Source organism: Peromyscus maniculatus, chromosome 21 (genome assembly GCF_049852395.1).
Source record: "Peromyscus maniculatus bairdii isolate BWxNUB_F1_BW_parent chromosome 21, HU_Pman_BW_mat_3.1, whole genome shotgun sequence".
Taxonomy (NCBI): domain Eukaryota; kingdom Metazoa; phylum Chordata; class Mammalia; order Rodentia; family Cricetidae; genus Peromyscus; species Peromyscus maniculatus.
Window position 1 is genome coordinate 67,304,075 of NC_134872.1, and position 8,742 is coordinate 67,312,816.

General features: G+C 49.1%; 1 protein-coding gene across 5 annotated transcripts in view; it reads right to left on the reverse strand.

Moving 5' to 3' along the window:
* The window catches only part of Phf3 (PHD finger protein 3), a 76,192-nt gene extending 75,432 nt beyond the window's left edge, over positions 1-760 (reverse strand). For 2 of the 5 annotated variants that reach the window (XM_076557970.1, XM_076557967.1), the window contains exon 1: positions 471-759. The gene's annotated coding sequence lies outside the window, so the exon portion shown is untranslated. Of the gene's footprint in view, positions 1-470 lie in introns of all 5 variants that reach the window. The other 3 variants (XM_076557969.1, XM_076557968.1, XM_076557972.1) reach the window with 3 other exon arrangements.
* Between the last annotated feature and the right edge of the window lie 7,982 nt (positions 761-8,742).

The following is an 8,742-nucleotide window of genomic DNA, read 5'->3' on the forward strand; positions in this document are numbered from 1 at the left end:
CGCCAGCCTCCCCACCCCGAGGCGGGGGCAGGGACCGGCCTCGGGCGCGGGCCGGCCTCGGTGCGGTCCGGCCTGCCGCCGGGCTCCGCGAGCCGGCGGCGGCGGCGTCCGCAGCGCCAGGCCCAGGGCCTTTCGAACCCGGCCTGGCCCCGCGACGCCCGCCCGCCCGCCCGCCCGCGCGGCGGCGGCCGAGACCCGGCACGCTCGCCGGCGAGAGCCGAGGCTCGGCGGTCGCGCCGAGGCCGCACCGCCACCGCTGCTCCGGGGGCCCCCGGCGGGCCAAACGGTGGGGCAGGCCGGGGCGGGGCGGGGCCAGCCGGGGAGGCCCCGGGAGGCCGAACGGCCCGGGAGGAGCGGGCGGGCGTCCGCCCGCCGCGCGAGGGAGAGAGGACGCGGGCCGCCCGCGTGGGGGTGGGGGAGGAGAAGGAGGAGGCCACCGAGTGCCCGTCGCGGCCGGCGCCGCCACTCACCCGCTCCGCAGACGAGCGCTGCCACCGGCAGCCAGAGGAAGATGGAGGCCGCGGGGGCCGCGGAGGAGGGGGCCGCGGAGGGAGGGAGGGGGGTGCGCGCAGGGCGTCGGCGTTGCTGCCTGGGCTCGGGGGGCTCCGGGGCCCGCGCCGCCGCGGTGACGACACTACGGCTGGGCTGCGCGCCGCCCTCCCGGTCCGAGCTGCAGCCGCTGCCTCCCTGAGCCCTGGGGTCGCTCGCCTCGTGGAGCCTGTGCGGCGCCGCGAGAGCCCGCAGCCATCGGCGTGCGACGGCGGCGGCGGCGGCGGCGGCAGCAGCAGCGGCGGCGCGGGAGCCAGGAGCGGGGCCGCGTCACGTGACGCTACTGTTTACCGTTCCGGGGGCCGGGGCTGCGTGCGCCGCGCCTGCGCGCTGCGGCCTGCGCGCAGCCGCCGGGAAGGCTCGACCCGGCAGGCAGGGCCCCTGCGGCCGCGGTGGTGGTGATGGTGATGGTGGTGGTGGTAGTGGTGCTGGGAGCGAACGCTGGTTGCCTACCGGGATAAGCAGGAAGCCAGACAGCAAATGCAGAGCTGACCCCTTCCCCGGCCTTCTGCTTGCTTGCCTCCTGGGTGTGACTTGAAAATGGAACCATTAGGCCTGGCCCTTCCGAATGGTGCTGCCCTCCCCAACACTGCGGCGGGCCAGATGAGCCAGGACCATCTCAGAACTCGAACTGCCCCCATTGCAAGAAACAGTCCTGGGAGCTAGGCGTGGTGCTGGAGGCCGGGGCAGTCGGATTTTCAAGAGTCCTCGGCCAGCGTGGTCTACTAGAGCGAGTTCCAGGCCAGCCGGTGTGACATCCTGTCTCTGAAAAAGAAACATTCCTGCATACCAAATATATATATTCTTGGTAAGCAGTTTTCAAAACATGATCCGCAGCCCTTGGACGCCACACTCCATTGCTACCTTTCAGAGAGACCTCATTCCTCTGACAATAGCACGTGTCTAAGTTTCTTGTCACCTTAACAAAGAACTAGTAAATACACTTAAAATTTTTCAGTCTTCATTACTTTATTGCAGAATCTATCATAACATTTGTGACATGCAATGGAACTTGCGGTTATTTTTTTTTCTTACGTCTGCTTTCCAGAGTATCGATAGATACAACTATAAAGTAAGACCCCTGGAGTTCCCTCAATTTTTAATAGCTTGTAGAAGTCCAAAGAGCAAACACTGAGACTCCACAACACTTTGTAACCCGTCCCAGCCTTTAGTTAAGTGCTATGGTCTAACTGTTGCCTGTCAGTCACTGTAACCAAAACAGAGCCCCTTAACCGCGATTGTGTTTTCTGTCTGCAGAGACAATTACAGTGTTGTCCGGACCTGCCGAGCACCTTACCATAAGGTCTGCACGCTTCCTTTTAAAGCTTTTAAGTTAAACCTCACACCAAGCACACTTCACATAGTAAGGTCAGCCGGAGGTAGAACAAGCCACAGGCATGTGGTGACCTGTTCTTTACTTTCTCTGTCTTCCGGTAACTTCACCGCCAAAAACAAACACTTCTGCAAAGGAGGCTGGGGTTGTCCGGAGTGGAGTTCTAGGATGCCATCCCTCTGCTGTAACGCATCAATCCCTCCAGTCTTTGTTTCACAGTCAAAAAAAAGGAAGAAGGAAGGAAGGAAGGAAGGAAGGAAGGAAGGAGGGAGGGAGGGAGGGAGGGAGGGAGGGAGGGAGGGAGGGAGGGAGGGAGGGAAGGAAGGAAGGAAGGAAGGAAGGAAGGAAGGAAGGAAGGAAGGAAGGAAGGAAGGAAGGAAGGAAGGGAACTTTCACTTGAGTTGTTTGGGAAGGAATTGCAAAAACTAAATACTATCCTAACTCTTAACCTCAGAGTAAAATAGGGGGAAGGAGAATATTAAGAGTTGAGGAAAACTTATCTTTTCAGAGAAATCTCAGTAAATTCAGGACAAAACACAAAATGAAGATAAAAGTATGAGTCATAGCACTGCTGCAACAAAGATTTCTGATCCAAGCAGAGTCAGCAACCTCGCCATCCAGCATGGTACTTTGAGCCTGTTATTTCAATCAAGCATCCAAATCCATATCTGTCCACTCCGGGGCTTTTCTTGTTGCTTCTAAAGGTAAACAAGAGTATTTGTCTTTTACCCAAAACACAGGTTACAAGAAAAAATAAATAAATGAGAGCCCTGGGAATGGTTATAACTGCCCACGGGTCATTTTTAAGTAAAATGTTTAAACACTTATGGGGAAAAAATCAGATAATACTGGTAGCATTAAAAGTCCAAATTAACTTGGGGAAATTGAATTTAGTAGAAGAGCAACAAAAAACTAATTGTGTATTTATATTTGACTGAAATTATGGGGTGGGGGGAATGACACAGTTTGGATCTTGCAAAAATGTGGACCCAGGAAAACCAAAGTCCACCTAAAATAAAGCCATGGGGGACAGTATTAAATGCAAATATCCAGATCGGTTTTGATTGCCCAACTGAGGAGCCTTCTGGGGCTCCTCTACTACCTTTTGAACAGCTAAGCTGCAGGCAGGGGACTGGGCTTGCCCAGCCTTAGGCAAATGAAGGTTATGTTTGTCTGAAACACCATTGTTGCCATAGATAGAACAAGCTCCTGCAAGTCCCTGTTGGCTGTCCTGTTTGGTATCCTGTCCTGAATCCTGGAGCGAGCTGAGGCCTCTGGGGGCCAGAGTCTTGCATCACAGTGGTAGATGTGACCCTTGCTGCTCCTCCTGCAACTGAGGCTCTCATTCTAGGGTGAGCTCTGCTCTTGCTTTCCTCCTATTGCTGACCTGCATCTAAGGCACACGAGGGAGGCCAGGCAAGGCTGGGGACGGAAGACACTGGTGTCAACTTTCCAGTATCTTGGTGCTGTAACAAGGAAGGTCCCAAGTGCCAGACCCGGTTGTCTCTGTTGGCATCTTGACTCTCTCTGGGTCAGCAGCTGGCACTTTCCAAGGTCTGCCTGCACCCAGGGGTATCCATCATTCAGGATTATTCGAACAGTCAGATTGGAGAAGGTTCAGGTCTCATTCCCTCATATGTTTCTCCAATATTAGGACTCAACTTTTCTAAGAATTTCGTTGTGAGCTGGAAAGATGTATCAGTGGGTAAAACTGCTGCTCTTCCAGAGGAAGACTGGAGTTCAGTTCCTAGCACTATCCACAGCAGGCAGCCACAACTACTCATAATTCCAGCTCCAGGTCTCCAATACCCTCTTCTGGTTTTGTGGTTACCTGTACTCATGTACACACACACCTACACGGAGACACACACATATAAATAAAATAAAAATTTTAAAACAATTAAGTTTGATATGAAAAGTATCTTCACTGAAACACTGGTCTCCATAGTATCAGCTCAGTCAAGTGGTAAAAATGGGAAAATTTTGAGTTGCCCATTATGAGCAGATAGATGATTTGGCATTTGGGGCTGGCAACAGATGGCTCGGCATGAAAGGCACTTGTCACCAAGCCTGACCACCAGAGTTCAATCCCTGGTGTAACACAAATCTTAAAAGGTCTTATAATTAAAAAAAAAAAAAAAAAAAAAAAAAAAAACTCAGAGCCAGATGTTGGGGTGAAAGCTGAAGAGCAGAGACGCAGAACAGCCAGCCACTAGCTTAACTCTACAAAATCTCAGCCTCAAGGGAGCAAATTCCTGTTTCTTCACGCCTTATATACCTTTCTGTGTCCTGCCATATTACTTCCTGGGATTAAAGGCATATGTTACCACTGCCTGGTTCTGTTTCTTTCATGTAGCCCAGAGTGGCCTTGAACTCACAGAGATCCAGACAGATCTCTGCCTCCCAAGTGATAGGATTAAAGGTGTGTGTCACCCCGGCTTGACCTCTATGCCTAATTTAGTGGCTGGCTCTGTCCTCTGATCCCCAGGTAAGCTTTAATGGGGTATGCAATATATCACCACACCCTGGGGTCCACATAGTAGAACCTGTGTGTCACAACCCCTTTGGCAGACTTCTATCTCTGAAAATACTAAATTATGGTTTATAACACTAGCAAAATTACAGTTAAGAAATAAGAACAAAAATTATTTTATGGTTGAGGGCCACCACAACACGAGGAACTGTATTAAAGGGGTGCAGCATTAGGAAGGTTGAGAACCACTGTAGTAAGAAAGAACCAGCTCCTGCAGGTTGACCCCTGACCTCCACACATATGCCATGGCATACATGCCTCCCTCTTCCTGCAAAACAAATAAATATAATAATTTTTTTAATGACATTTATGTAGTAGACTTTTCCCTAGAAACTGTGTTTTAGATATACAGTGTCCTGTTGGTTTAGAAAAGGTTGAAGTATTTTTATGTTTCACCATATGATAAAAACAGAATCAAAATATCCAGAACTCTTTTTATTGTGATTACCAATGAACATCTAAGCCTAGCCCAGAACACTGTATCCCTTATATTGATGGGCTTTCTGCCATCCACACATTCACTCTTCTCCTGAACCTGGCAGGCCGTGTTAGCCTTCAGCATAATTAATGGGCAAAGTGCCCTCCCTATTAAGCATGAATTAATTGCTATCACATGTAGTGGTATTGTGTTCCCCAAAATATTGTGTACCCTAATAAACTTTTCTGGGATCAGAGAATAGAACAGCCACAATATTAAACATAGAGGTTAGGCAGTGGTAGCACACGCCTTTAATCCTAGCATTCCAGCAGAAATCCCTCTGGATCTCTGTGAGTTCAAGGCCACATTGGAAACAGCCAGGCATGGAGACACACACCTTTAATCCCTAGAAGTGAGCCTTTAATCCCAGGGAGTGATGGTAGAAGGCAGAAAGGTATTTATGGTGTAAACTAGACCAGGAACTAGAAGCATTTGGCTGGTTAAGCTTTCAGACTTTTGAGCAACAGTTCAGCTGAGATTCATTCCAGATGAGGCCTCAGAGGTTTCCAGTCTGAGGAAACAGGATCAGCTGAGGAACTGGCAAGGTGAGGTAGCTGTGGCTTGTTCTGCTTCTCTGATCTTCCAGCATTCACCCCAATAACTGGCCTCAGGTTTGATTTTATTAATAAGACTCTCTAAGATTCCTGCTATAATCACATACTAGGGGTCAGGAAAGGGTAGCTAGGAAGGCTAGATCAAATAATAAAATAAGCTTCCATTTACCCGAGGCCTTTGTAGGCCATCGGAACCTTTGAAAAACCACAATCACGAGGCCATCTCCTCTGCATTAGTTTCCCTACCTACCCCACAGCTTTTTTCATTTGCTCGTTTGTTTATCCATTACATACACCAGGAAAGAGCACTACTCCTGCCCTGAAGGAACTCTTCAGAAGAGTGGGAAAGATGAGCAGTCGGCAATTACGTGTAGCACGGGGCGACATTAGCAGGCACAGAAGACAAATGTTCATGTTTTCTGGGACATTCCCAGGGTCTAATGGCGAGGCTGCCCTCAACAATGATAAAGCAGCAGAAAAGTTGGTGTATTTCCGTAATTCTGAATGATTTGCTATCTAAATTGTACGTATTACCACTGTGTTAGCAGGGTTCTCAAGAGGAACAGGACTAATAGAATGAAAATTGGAAAAAAAAAATATGTTTAGGGGGTTTATTAGAATGGCTTACAGGCTGTGGTCCAGCTCATCCAACAATAGCTGTAACCAAATACAAGTCCTAGAATCCTATAGTTGTTCAGTCCACCGGGCTGCACGTCTCAGCTGGTCTTCAGTATCTGCTGGAATCCTGAAGAAGTAAGCTCCAATTCCAGTGAAGGAAGGGACTGGCCAGAAAGAGTGAGGGCAAGCAGGCAAAGCACAAGCGCTTCCTTCTTCCTTACGCTTTACACAGGCTTCCACTGGAAGGTTTGGCCAGACGTTAGGTGGATGATCCCACCTCAAAAAGAGCCAGACAGGGTGGATCTTCTCACTTCAGATAATTCAATCAAAAACTCCTCACAGGTGAAAACAGCAACTCGGGGTTTAGTTAATTCCAGAGGTCGTCAAGTTGACAACCAAGAATAGCTATTGATGGGTATGAAGAGCCCAGGAATATAAAATGGTAAGCCTGCGCATTCTATCGAGATGGGTGCTTACAGCCAGCAGCCACTACCATGGACTAAGGTTAACCTTTAACAGGTGCTTGCTTCTCCATGACTCCCTATCTCAATATTTCTTTAACCTTTAACTGCTGCCTCTACATGACCTTCCGCCTCGCATTGTCTCGTGTTCTTCCCAGCTATGGGGAGAACAACCGTGTCAAGATAACTAAAGGCTTTTGCAAATATCTTAAACTACCACCCTGTAAGCAAAAATTGGAAATCTTAAAGTGTAACATGACCCTAAGCCTAACCTCAAGATTGTAAGAACGCTCTTTGACCCATACCTGATACTTAGTTTTCACTCTAAAAAGAGGCTCGAAAAACCTGCCCCCATTGTCACATTATCAGAAGCCAAACCCTGGCTGCGGCCCCAGCTAGCTGGAAGCTTCTTTTTGCCCAGTGGTGTCTTTTGGTTTGCTCCTGGTTCATAGACGTCGGTGGTCTGTTCCCCATTATTTGCACATTCCCCAGGACCCAACAGGTATTTTTGAATCCCTGGTAGTGGGTTTCTCCGCCGATGAAATAAGCCAGATCAAGCCAAATTGAAAGTCCAGGTTTAATGAGCCAAGCACTCTTGGGTGGACTCTCAAGCCCCCCAGGAGTGAGGTGGGGGAAGGAGGAAAAGAAATCACATGACAGGTCTAGGGATTGGAGCTTACATACCCTGTAGGGGGGGGGGTCTTGAGCTTCAGGGGAGGGGACTGGACTTTTGGGGGTCTTCCTGAGGGGGGCAAGGTTTGGAGAGGGAGGAATGGGACTGAGGGGGAGCTTCCAACTGAATAGCTATCACAGGCACCATAAATATAACTACATTTTTAAATAAAGTGTTTTTATAGTGTTCCTCTATGACAAGCTCAATGATAATACTATTTCCTCCTACTAAAACTCTCCATCGTTTTCCCAAACAAAGTCCAATAAATTTCTTTGTATTGTTTCTCTTGGTTTTGTTTTTGAGGCAGAATCCTACTGTGAGCCTAGAGCTCCGGGTCCTACTGCCTTGGCCTCCAGAGCACAGGGGTTGCATGCAGCTAAGCATTCACCATCACAGCAGGCTCCAAACTTAATGTAGTAGCCAAAGCCTGTAGAGTAGGTCTTGCCTATCTCTTCAGCTTTCCATGTCCCAGGATATTGCAGACCTAAAAAGGTAATTTAACAGGAAGTTTGTCAATGTACAGCAGGAGAACATACACCTTCTAGGCAAGACAGCTTCAAAATGAGGGTTAGAGAATTAACTCCTCAGGGGGATAATCATGACCTAGGTTGCCCATGCATAGTTCGTTCAAATGCTATCTCTGAAGCTAATAGCTAGGCCACCTCCTAGTAATGTCATATTATAAATCTGTCAAGGGATTAATCAATATTCTTAGGTCAGAGATGTGAGAATCTAGTCATTTATCCAAAACCCATCAGCCGGCAACCAAATCCCAGCACTTGAGCTTTGGGGCCGGAGCATCTGAGATTCAAACTGTACAAGTACAAAAAAAGGATGACCCAAGTGCTTGCTTCTTATCCTGTTGGGTACAAGACATAAGTAAGCATGTGATGCCAGGCAAGCTAGCCCTTCCTGATTATATCTTGAAAGTGAGGCTCTAAAAGGATCCTACTTCTGTGATATGGTACAAAATAGGAGCGTGAAAAATAAGGCCAGTGTCTACTTAGCAGTCCCTGGAATACTGTTTCAGAGAAAGAGCAACAGATGAGCTGCCTTCATTTATACAGTAACTACTTTGTAGAGTTGGGTTTTTGTTTTGTTTTTGTCCGTGTCCTGTCCTGTCCAGTCCTGCCACCACCGCCGCGCCCCCCCCCCCCCCCCCCAGCAGATTCCCTCTGTGTATCCCCGGCAGCAGGTCTTGAACTTGTGATCCTCCTGCCTCGGGTTCTCAAGTAATAGAATTATAAGCATGCATCACCATGCTGCATGTTATGGCTAGCATCTGAAATATCCCCCACAAGCTCAGGAGATGCAGTGGGTGGTGCTGTGCAGGGAGGCTGTGGAATCTGATATAAGGCCTGGCTGGCAGACACAAGCCACTGTCCGTAGGTTTAAGGATAATATGGAGCCTTGCTTCCAAGCTAGACAGAACCGTTTTGGTCTGCTACACTGTTGTAAGGCTTTTTCCTCCCGTTTGCAACATGCTCTCCAAATTGAAACATCTCCTCCCAGAGAAAAGAGGCGGCTTTCTGAGCCTCTGGGG